This window comes from Ceratosolen solmsi, unplaced genomic scaffold, assembly GCF_000503995.2.
Source record: "Ceratosolen solmsi marchali unplaced genomic scaffold, CerSol_1.0 scaffold11, whole genome shotgun sequence".
Taxonomy (NCBI): Eukaryota; Metazoa; Arthropoda; class Insecta; order Hymenoptera; family Agaonidae; genus Ceratosolen; species Ceratosolen solmsi.
In genome coordinates, this window is record NW_011948416.1 from 11,892,022 (window position 1) to 11,905,018 (window position 12,997).

A 12,997-nucleotide genomic window follows, 5' to 3' on the forward strand; every position below is an offset into this window, starting at 1 on the left:
TCGAAGTGGGATATCTTTGAGCGTTCGCAAAGTCCTATCGCGAATTGCAATTTTGGCGTGGCGGTAACGACGACCGCGGTGGCTGCTGCTGTATCTCGGATCACGCACGCATGCGCAATCCAAGGAGCTCGTATCGCAGTTATCTAGATGACCGGGATAATAGTTCGAGTGGCGTATTTAGGAATCGACTCTTTAAACGTCTTGATAAGAGTTCAGGCGCGTGATCAATCTCTTGGAATAAAATTCCATTCTTTAGAGCAAATTTTAACAGTAAATAAGATCGAGATTCACTTGAAATACGTAATATTCCACTTTACGGCCGAGGTTTTTATCAATTTACGATGGTAAAGAGTGCCGGAGATAATCTTATCGTGATATAAATGCATTCCTCTGCTTTCGAATTTAGATTTTCCGCGTGAAAATCTAGGCACGCTAAGAACATGTGTATAAGCTCTTTCTCAAGATGTTTGCCTTAGGCATATTTACTTGATATTTCATTCGTATGAAAAATTATATAAATTTCCATGCTATTCTATTATAGAACGAACTCTTAATTTTCTTTACTTTAATATTCACTCGATTATATATAAATATCTTTAGAAGTATGATATTACGAATCAAAATTTTTTTATAGATTTATAGATAATTGTACTTTTAAAAGACGATTTACTACGTGGCTTTTGAAAGAATTTTTTATATTTCATCATTTTTAATATATCAAATATAATAATATAATACTTTGAATGTTATTCCAAAAAATGTGATCGTGCATTCAAACGATAAAAAAATTGTAATTCAAAGCTCGAAATCAAAATTATCGAAATATCCTTAGCTATTTTTCAATAGACATATTTGATTAATAATTTGTTAATAGTCGCTAAGAATATTATCAATATCTACCCTTCCATCTGTAAGTTAATTTTTATGTGTAAGTACATAATCGCGCGAGCACAATAGAAGATCGTTGGAGGGTTCGCATTCACCCAGCATGTCAGCGGATGTTTTCACTTTGACGTCCACTTAGCAATAAGAATCTTGATTATTCTAAGTCATATAAAAACAAAAAAAAACAAAAAACAAAAAAAAAAACAAAAAAACTATAGTCAACACATATAATCCAAAATAATATTCATTCTACGTAGATATATGTACAGAGAATTTTACAAAAAGTCGTTGCTTTCATCAAAATATTTCCTATTTCAATCTTCGACGTCTGTATTTTGATTAAATTTCTCATGTTTACATTGTTGTTTTCCAAGCCCAAAAGAAGCTGCCTTAAGCTTAAGGAACATCTAAATTTCAGGCACATAAGACATTGCGAAATTGTATATGTACAATAATACATTAACAGAAGTATCTTAGATTAAGTAATAAAGAAGATGGTTGATTAAATTTGATATATATGATATATCCGCCGAGTATTTTTAAGGTTTTTAATGTAATGCGACATCGCCAAATATCCACGAATTTAACTACCAAAATGCATGCTATGGTAAGCAAATTAATAATAACCATAGATTTATGATTTAAGAAAAGGATCGTTTGCATTCAAATTTCATAAAAAAAACCAATCTCTCTTACGCAAGTTCTACTCGCTAAAAGCTTAATTCGACAATTAATAGTAACAAACAAAGCACATTGAAAAATTGACATGAGAATAATCGACACATCAATAATTTATGGATTTGATGTTGTATTGTGTAGGAAAAGAGAGTCAGTCGTATTTAGAAAAATCGCTCGTTCGCTCGCTCGTTACATCCGCATTTACCAACCTGTGCATCGCCTAGATTTTTACCCTCTTTCCCGTTGTATTTCCAGTCAATGTATTGCCATCTAGACATCCTCTCGAGTACTTTCACTTGACGAGCGATGCTTCACAAACTCGCAAGTGACAATAGCAAGCAAGTAAATAGCCATTCACCCGCTTCATCCCAAAGCACTCTCGCGCTTTGGATGAATCGCTAGAGACAGCTAATTGCCGTTTGCTCGAGACGTACACTGTCATTATGCGCTGTTGCACTGTGATGAAAGTTTAGTACATCGTGGATTTATAAGCCCATAATTCCAATGAGAATGTAACACTGATTTCGAAAACTGAAAAGTTCCTATCCATCGCTCATCCCGACAGCATATTCTGAATTTTTAAATTTCTAAATTCGAGTTAAATAAATATTAAGAAGATACTTAATCTTTAGAATGTTCCTGGAAGTATGAATTAGAATAGATAATATAAAAGGAAGCTTGTCCAAATTTACCAAACTTTAGCTCGGTCATATTTAGATAATTTATTGCCAGTATCCTGAGATATTTGACAAAACTAACGCAATAGAATAAATAGCATTAAGTTAGAAAGTCTATTTAAAATAAGAGTCCCAGCCGTTGAATTTTCACAAACTTATTGATCGAACGTTTAGAGACAACGGCACTCTAATTTCTCGATTTAATTTAAAGATACTTTTATTATACAATAAATTAGTGATACTTTGTCCTCTCTTTATTTATGACCTTTTTAGTACTTTTGTTAAAGCATTTTTTTTAATAAGCGCTCTAGTCGTTCAATATAATAACGTATAGGGACGAGAGTATATAATGATGATACATAGGTCTTGCATAATAATTACAACAAGTAATTTCATCCTGAGCGTGGAGAAGAAAATTTTGCTCGAAAAATATAATGCCCAAATATGACAGTGATATCTTAAATATAAATAGTGTTAATTATAGTCGTAGGAACAATTCAGGATATTGAAATTACAAAAAGAAGGATAAATAACTCTCGGTAACTATCGTTTCTTTTAAGGTGAAGCAAATCAACATAACCGAGGAGAGTAAGCCTGTTAGTAAATAGAAAAATATTGTCAACGATTATAAAGGTTAGATTCTTCATTAACAGACTAACGTTTATTATTGTACAGCACAAGTAGTTTAAGTAAGTATTTGTAAACGTTCGTTGCCGTACGCGAGATAACGAGAAATGCATAAAACATGGCTTTTACAACTAACTTGAGTAACAATGTCAGGCAGCACTTTTCTCTGGTCATATGAAATTAACTTTAAATAAGTTTAATAGAAAAATGGGGAAAGGGGAATCTTTGGGTGATTATGATTAGTAAACTTAAGCTCTTGTATCTGAAATTTTCATTATTGAAATTACACTATTTAAGTATAATAATCCTTGTAACAACAAGTATCTCTCGATACTAAAATCACGCATAATTAGGTAGGAAAATTATTTATAAAATTTGTCAAAGAAATAATCCTCAGTGCTGACACTCCAGTGGCGCGGATTGTGATTGTGATAAATTTTAATATTAACCTGAATCAAAACTCAAGTATGAATAAAAAAAAAATAGCTATCAAAGTTGGGTCATAAAAAAATTAGATACAGACAATCTTAAAAAGAGATTAGTAAGCATTAAATATTAGGTTATCATTAATGAAAAAAAAAGTAAAAAAAAGAGAAAAAAGAAAAATTATTTGATAACTTAAAAGATAGAGGTAATAATGAAAAACAAGATTACATTATAATATTATATACCAATATGAAAAAGGTAATTATTAAACTATACGACTAGAATACTTAGTAAATGGAGAAACTATTTCAATCTACTATTATGTATTTATGAACACCAGCCTGAAATAGAATATGACATAAGGCACTTAACTAAACTCTGTCTAGAAAAACTTCGTTTCGTAAGATTTTATAATTATTAAAAAGTAAATTAAAAAGTAAACAAATAGAGAAGAAATAATAAGCTACTTAAATGAAAAGTAATATAGTTCGCCAGTAACTATTTACACTGCTCGTAATAGTAAAATTACTCACAAGAAATGATGGAATTAAAAGCATTTGAAATTCGACGTTTAAAAATAATAAAAAAAAACTGTAGTACATTATTTTAAGTTGGTGAAATTATATTTAATATTTAATAAAAAAATATATATATACATATATATATATATGTATATATATAACATTGTTAATGATTTATTTTTACAGATTATTTGAAACAATGAGCCGATGAGCAAACGTTTGCTTATGCCTACTTAGTAAAAAAACAAAAAAATTTTTTTTTTTTAATTTAAAAGTTTGTGAATTAGTAGATCAAGTATTTATATGCCTCAGAAAAGCATACAATTCTATTAAAAGAACTACAAACCGTACTAATTTATAAAATAAAAGAGAACATTAGGAAGAGATTATATAAATATTTTTCTCAAAGTGCATGTTTTCTCTCTATTAACCAACCATTAAAGTCCCAGTTATTTTAGCAAACTTGTAAATGAACATTTATAAAGCAATGATATAACCCAGAATCTGGTAAAACATATATGAAATACAACATCTTATCAAGTATGAAGAAAGGAAATGTAGTCGTTTTGAAAGATAAAATGGTTTGATTGGAGTCCTATGCAGAAACGAATAATAAGCGAGGAATTTGAGGATATATAGAATAATTACATAATCGAGGGTACAAAAGATTAATTTAATCGTAGGAATGAAAGCCAATCGGACTTTGTACGTAGTGTGGGCATTGAAAGGAAAAGAATTTTGCCTGACAAGTGTAAAAGACATTTAAGAAGCCCAACTAGAGTCAACCCAATTATAGAGTCATGAAAACCCATGCCTTTATTGTTCATAATAATATTATCCTACGTGTGGTTATATTAATGTTTATTTGTTTTTACATTCTTGCGCTTCAGACTTTGAAGTCTATTTCTATTTGTTATTAAACAATTTTAGTACCAAACGAGTATTTAGTTATTAACTTTTATTAACCTCCTTTGATCTACGTGCAATTGTTATTTTAAATAACTAAGCAAACAATAACGAGAGAATTATGGAAAATAAAGGAAATTCAACGCTAGATACGATGCTAATCGAATTTAATAATTCTTTACAAGAAAATCGTCGGGGCCGATAACTCTTGTCTCGCATCTTAAACACTACATACATCTACTTATAACTCAATCACTTATATCTCAAAAACATTTCGTATTATTTGCAATTTTAAAGTTTTCGTATGTTCGGTGATATTGGCAAAGAGTTCGCGGTACGTCCAAACTTCACGTCACATTTGTTTCCCATTGAATGAAGCTGACTACCATAGAGCAAATATCTAAAAATGAACTTGCATTTACCAATATTAAACAATAGAGAATGCAAACAATGAAGTAGCCGAGGATTTGCGAGTATTCAATCGCAATGGTAGTTGCGAAACTCCGTCCATATATCATTAGCATTAATCGCGCGACGGCGAGCTGCATGAAACTCTGGAGCAAAATACTACTGAGCAATATACGAGCTGCTCGTTGTAATTAGTGTTACGAGTAAGGATAAAAGTTGTACGCCTATCGATGTATGCATTCCTCCCCATGCAAACACCTAAGCCAGCGAGTTGGAAAAAAGTCCAGCAAGAAGAATAGCCAGTGTATACAGCGCGCGCATCCGCGCACGCACACACGCACATTAGCGTGAGAGGCGCAAGCTACACCTACGTACGCGAGGCTGGTCGCATGAAAAATCAGGCTCGCACAGATTGCCATTTAAAACGCGAGAGACACTCGCTGAAAAAGAAGGGAAAAAGTGATCAAACGGGGTATACGTCGGGAGGATAGTTGCGCATCATTTTACATGCAACTATATCTATAAAAGGACGAAGCCGAGGACGGGGAGGAGGATGTGGACGGGGATGGGGACAAGGAGGAGTTGGACGGGGAGGAGGACGAGGACGAAGACGAAGACGAGGACGAGGACGAGGACGGGGACGAGGAGGAGCTGGAGACGGGGGTATGAACATAGAGAAAAGTCCGCTGCCTGATGGATACTATCTACGGGCACCGTGTGCGCGCGTCCTTCCTCTCTCGGGTAGCGGCAGCAGCAACATTCCTACGGTCCCGGTCGGACTCTCGCGCGGCAGGTGACTTAACTCCGCCGGCTCATACCGCTCGACGACCCCATGTCGAGGCCTATCTACGTCGCCCAGGTTTAGAGGCAGAGAGCAAGCGCGAATGAGAGAGCTCTCGGCGGCGGTGGCGGCGGCGGCGGCGGCGGCGGCGGCGGCGGCGGAGAAGGAGATGGAGGAGTAGGAGCGTCGGATGAGGGTTGGGAAGAACGAGACGAGGTAGGGGTACGGGAGGGGGGAGGTGAGAGAGAACCGGGATATGGGCGGTGCAGGGCCGATTTATTTCTCGGTCACGCGACAAGCGAATTGGGTGCGCGTGTAAATGCAAATCGAAAACGCCATTATGACGAATAAGATTCGGAGCTCTTAGATCGCTTACTCGATGCTGCCTGCGATCCGAGAATTATCCTCCCTATGCCGGTTAATTAAAAGATACCAGGATTTATGCAGCCATCCGACGATGCACCTCGGTTGTCCAAAAGTGTACGAGATTTCGTGAGTATATATCAATGGCGCCTCTCAAAATTTATTAGACATAACGTGGCTAATTCGCTAATTAGAATTAATCACGTCTACCGCGATGCTTTACGAAGGCATCGGCGATTTATTTACTCGGCGCACTTTTTGCTCGTGTATTATGGTGCTTTGGAGCGAGCTCGCTGGACTTTGGCGTTAAAGGAGCTGCTTTATTTTTCATGAAAAACGCTTATTGATGGGCTCCCGATGGGCAAAACGAGTGGGTATGAGAGTATTTTTGAAAGACAATCCGAGGCCAGGAATTAACCGATTTAAATAATAAGGCAGATTAAGAATGGAAGGCAATTTAACTCGGACGTTTAAGAAATTGAGAATCTCTGCGCAATCGACTACGAGCCTGCGTTTTATATTCCGATCAACGTTGTACTCCAATTATTCGACGTTATTATTTTTCAAGCGCTCTTAAACCAAATAAATGCACTTTTCAGGAACGATAATGTGAGTAAAGGGATAAAATGCATACGAAATGTTCGGCAACGTGATACCCAAGTTATGCTGGTCCGCATCCTGAAACGTCCTTTGCTGTAAAAATACGAACGTAATTCATAAGACGACACTTTCCTAAATTTCCTTAATGGAAAAATTCAGTGAAACGTCCCTTTAGCTGATGAAACTAAAAATATTTTATTAGCCGATCGAGATAGGTCGAGCTCAATTTGTAAATTAAAATTCAAGGAAAAAGCCACAGTTAAGATATAAAAATGCTCGGACCATTTACGGCTTTGCCGATATTTTTAAACATCTAGTCGCTCAATACATTTATTACAGCGCACCGCTTGTCTATTTATTACATCGAGCGCTTTAAAAGTCGAATCATTTACAAATGCTTTATATTTAAGATGACTAAATTATCGCCGATATAAAATGCTAAGACGTTGAATTGTAAAATGCGCGGTCGCAAAACTTTACAGGTCCCCAAAAAATCTTGGAGCGCTCGGGCCTTTTCATCAGAAAGCCAAATTCCAGGCCGGCTGGTATCAATTCTCAAGTACCCGGGCTCGTTTGTCCAGCATTCACACGAATAGTCAATGATTACCAAATCTCATCCGAGCGTTTTCTCGTCCTCGGCTCGCACGTAACTCGATCCCAATACTTTCATTTCTTCTTTCAGGGGCAACGCGAGGGACATAAAATATGACGACGTCGCGAGTCCGAGGCTGTATTCGCGGCTGTATTCTCCTCTGGTGAAAACAGGTTTTAAAGCCGACTGATGAAGTGCGCGAGGGAGCCGGCGGGAAGGAGCAAGAGGAGGAAATCGTGGATGCGACTAGCCGAGGAGAGAGAGAGAGAGAGAGAGAGAGAGAGAGAGACTTGAATGGTCAGACTGTTGCATCGCGCGTTCCGCTCCATTCACCGTACACTCAGCCACCCGAGGCTTTTCTTCTACGTGCCAACCTCGCGCGATTCGCCACGAATGCACCAGCTAACTCGTGTCTCGGTACCGATACTCCACACACCCAATCCCCCTGATAAACCGCCGTCACCGCGACCGCCACCACCGTCCAGTCCCGCGCAACCTGCCTACGCTTCTGCGCCACTTTGGCACTCATTGTATCTGCCTCGGCGATCAGCCGGAAGTGTACCTTGGTACAGAGATTCTCGATACAGACAATATAGTCGATCCTTCGATTTCTCACGTGGATGCTGCATTTGGACTTGGAAGGAGTTATTCGTGAGATGAATTTGCGTATATTTTTTGGAACGTTAGACGACTTATCGTCGCTCGCTCGCAACGTGTGGTATCCAATGCGTTACGTTTTTTTTTTTTTCGATCCATTTTTTATCAATATTCGTTTTTTCTTATTCTTGTTCTTTCTTAATAGACTCTCTTTGCTCTGCGCATGCGTGCGGTCAAAAAGTAAGAGCTTTGTGCACCAAAACTTTACTAACCATTGAAATTCTCACGCAAACATATATCAATGCATATATATATTCGAGGCAATTCATGTACATCGACATGTTCATTTGTAATAAGTATATGGCCTACATTACTCGGTACTTGTAATTTTGATAATACTTTGCATACCGGTAACAACATGTTGCTCGATAAGCTGCTGAAAAGCGAGGAAACTATCACGAAATTATTTCTTGCAGCCTACGACATGATTCTTTTACATTAAATTTCATTTCAGAAAAATGTATTAATAATAAATTCTTTATAAGTACAGTAGATTAAAAACAAAAACAAAACAAGTAAATAAATATAAAATATCTACTACATAATCTTCCATCAATTCGTTAAAATATACAATGGCCAAAACCAATATAATTCCATTATAAAAAGCCTTAGTTGTATTATTAAATGTATAAAGTGATCTTCGGCTTTTTTTTCTTCTTATTCTTCTTTCTATCATTTTTCATTTTTCCCATTATATCATGTACGTTTGGAACTGGATTGAGCCAATACAGCTCAATACATATTGTATTTGAGTAACAAGGCCAAGAAAGAACATTTCTTCCCGTCACATTACCAAAGATGTAAAACGTTTGGTCAATAAACTACGTATTAAGATACGTCGGCTTCTGGGAACATTGAAAGACGCGTCATACGGGTATGATTTTGGAGAAAAGCAATAAGTCCATAGCGGTCGGTAGTGAAATGAATAAATATTACGCGAAGGAATCCAATGGCGCATCAATAAAGATAGTCGATGGAAATGGTCGTAGCGCCGAAATCCGTCGTTTCGATCGCCGCAAATCGTTGGGGATCTTGCGACTGCGCCACACCGATATCGCTCCCGCTACGTCGATTTGAGTACCATTTGAGTGACAATGAGTGTGGGTAGGAAAGACCCCAAATCAAAAATATCGTTTGTATCCGTTAAGCGACGCTGACGCATTATCGAGTCCCAAAAACAAAACAGCACAAAGCACATCTAACAACGAATCATAAATTTGGCATTTAATATAGCTGTTGAAATTCGCGCGCGAAGACGCTTTGCCCGAGGCTAATTTTACCCGTTAGCACGCATAATAAGCAAATTGTCCCAAATCCGTCGAATGTCTTCGAGCGGTGCGTTATTTTTACGAGAGGGTATATACGGGTATATAGGGTGGGGTGGGAAGAGCAGCCACATTCAACTGTTGGATCGTATTTCCGTAGCGCGGCTATTTAATCGTCCCGGCAAGGTGCGCGTCACCGTCAGCCACGAAACCCAAGCAAACAGCGACGTCTGACTTCAAAACACAAGCGCCCTCGGTAGGTCCAGCAGCCGTTCCTGATATATAAAGGCCGATTGGAGCCTCTTGAAATAGAGAAGCCCTCGAGTGGAACTAGGCGGTGAGCCCGTACGGGTATGGATGCGATCGTGACGGTCACGACGACAGCGGAGTCGACGGACAACGGGAGCGGAAAAAGAGAGCGACGATGATGGAATTAAAAGTGACTTGAACGGAACTTGGGAGGAGAGGGGGTGGATGTGACCGGGCATAATAAGAAAAGTGTCGTGAAAATTCGACTCGAATTTATAAGGGAGTATGTATTTCTCATTGATGTTGAGATTTCACGAAGGCTCGGTGCGAATTTGGCCATTTCGAAGGCAAAATACGAAATCTTCAATACGTCAATATTTATAGGCCTTTCTACTTCTGATTAATTATTATCTCGTCTCGTTTGGCGTGCGTTTCGTACCTACTTTTAATTTCCCAAGAGGGCTTTCGAAGCCTTCGCCTTTGTAAGATTTCAATCTTCGTTTCACTTTCAGCGGCGATCAAACATTAGCATAAAAAGCCTGCCGATAATCATTACATAGTTCAATAGTTATATTTATCGAAAAGACTTTAAGTAGTATTGGTAAGTGGAAAAGTTCATCACCCCATCAAGCCGAGAACGTCGCTCTGCTCTTCTTTTATTCTATGCCAAATCCATTATGGATAGTTCAACTATATTTATCTAAATACCGAGAATTATTATTATCGTCGTTGTTATTGCTGTTGTTATACGTGCGTGCATGAATGCGTGCGTGCGTGCGTGCGTGCGTGCGTGCGTGCACTTGTATGAATATATTAAATCCATTCGAAATATATTCATAAATTATTCATCTTCCTTTTTTCTTTTTTCTTTTTTTTTCAGTCATCGATATGTTATGCGCACTTATCATTTACTCGGAAACAATTTTATATTTTCCTTATACTGAATTGCACACGCGATTGGTCATGGTTATAAATTCATAGATAAAAGATTTGCAGTTTTATAATTTTGATGAATCTCAAGCAGATTTATAAACAAAAATATACTTTATCCAATACAAATGATAGCTTCTTTATTGCCTCTAATGTTCGTATGTTAAACTGTTCTCTATAGTTGGGTTAGCTGATTAAGTATAATAATAAATTCATAACGATAGGCTGCCTTCTCGTTGTATTTATGTTCGTTGAGCACGAGTAAGGGACGATTTAATAATACTTTGGAAGAAACTAAGCCATGTTCCATCGGTAGATCGTCATATTTAAAATTCCCAATGTCTAATATATGATCTTGTCAAACGAATTGAATAAAAAATTTGATTGTATAGCTTATTTTTGGGAGAAATAATTTCGATCAGTGCAGGTGTTTTAGGATAACTGTATGCTTTGAAATTGTCCGAGCTCGCTCAGAGGCGAGGATTAAGGTGGCCGAGCATATCAGCAAATTACGGATAACGACAAAACAAATCCCGTACATCATCAAACGCTAAATTGGATTGAGAAGAGCTACGAAAAAATTAATATTTCACGCGCAAGTTCAACAATTGTTATTCATAATATAAATGACGTAGGATTATACCGTGTGACATGCAACACAGTCGAAGAGCACAAGTTAACTCATTGATATATTAAAAGACCGACAAAATGTCGAGTTTCGATGTTCGAATGCTCGAACTTTCGTATATTGTGAAATTCGAATTAAAACATTGGAATCTTAATGTACGAAAGGAGATATAAAAAAGATATCAGTGGTTTCTCTAAATGAAGCAGCAGTCCTTGTAAACTATTCTAAACTAGACTGAACGGAAAATAGAAAATTTGTAATAATTATAATTTTTAAAAAGCTCGTCGACTATATAGTTGCACAATTTATTCAAATTAAAAATCGCAATCCTTTGGTCTACATTCTTTTTATCCATAGCGTAGTGTTTTGCCTAACTCTAAAATGAAAATAGTCGAGAATAATAATGGGCTTGAATGCAAAAGTAAGAGAGGGGACAAGAAGCGACGATAAAAGTCTAAAAAATATTGAGAAAGATAGAGCAACATTCTTTAGCCAAGATTAATATTACGCGTGCGCACATAGGGAGCATCTTTGAGTCTTCCAGTATCGTATGTAATTTATCGGTAACGTACTCGGCTCGGAAATGCGCTTTTCCCTTTAACATTACTTACTCGAAAGCTCCTCGATAATTTATATCTATTTCTTTAATCTAAATTAATATACAATTATTTTATAAATTGCGGTGTCGGATTAAGAATTCATTATTAATGTATGCATGAGTCGAGCGATTTTTAATGCCTCGTTGAATTATCGAATTCACAATTACTTCTCCTTTAAAATGACTTCGATTCACAAATAGGAGGTGGACATTTTGTCGATTTATTAATAATAATAAATAGCCCGCAGCTTATGACTAATAGCAAAACGATAGCAAAAGAGGCAAAGTAACGTTGTTACACGTGGTAATGCTAATCAATTATTTCGCTCTATCGTATAGCTTATTTCTCTCTTATCACCATATAAGAAAGTTAACTGATAGTGGCAATTACAATATACATAAACTTACAAGTAAATTGTTATGATTAACAGGTATATTTGACAAAGCTACAATATTATCAAATAAAAATTACCTGATACTTTCAATATTCGTGTGCTTACGCGAGCGATATTTGGATTTATTCAACGTTCAAATGCATTCGATTATTGTCGTTGGAAGATTGGCTGAGACATCCAACTGATAGTATTATCGTAAGTGCGTTATATTATTACGACACGTTTAGACAATTTGATTGGAATTTTTCAGCGCTCGTGTAATCGCGTAATCGCCAAAACTAATTTATCTAAAGCCTAGGAATATTTTTAATTAGACGAATGAACATCAATAATAACAACAATAATAACAACGGCAATAATAACCAAAAAGAAGGAACGGCATTTGTCATGATTTTTATGGAACGATCGAGAAGATATTAACTTTGACTGTCGGACATCTGACAAGGTGAATCCATCTCCACGCGTATGATAGGTCAATGCCACGTACGCATGCACATTAATGTCTTCGAGTCATTGTAAACGGCGAGCAAAAATCCTATTAAAGAGGCATAAAGAAGAGAAAGAGGTGGCATATGTATAGCGAGTGGAGAAGACCTTTGGCCCACTTGAAAGTATCCAAAGGCGATTTATGAAGAAAAGGTGAGTTCACTTTTTACGGTAGAGCAGGGATATTGATGTCGCAAGATAATTGATCTTGTCGTAAAAAGCTCCTGCTGCTAAAGCTCCCGTATTTTCCAGTGCCAAAAAAGTATACCCATGAATTCGGCGCACGGCACGAATGGCACGAAGAAATATGCTCCGCGAACCACGA

General features: G+C 36.9%; 1 protein-coding gene across 1 annotated transcript in view; it reads right to left on the reverse strand.

The window, feature by feature from the left end:
• Window positions 1-12,997, reverse strand: part of LOC105359522 (tRNA dimethylallyltransferase, mitochondrial-like) — an 88,239-nt gene that overhangs the window by 47,828 nt on the left and 27,414 nt on the right. The gene's annotated exons all lie outside the window — the stretch shown is intronic.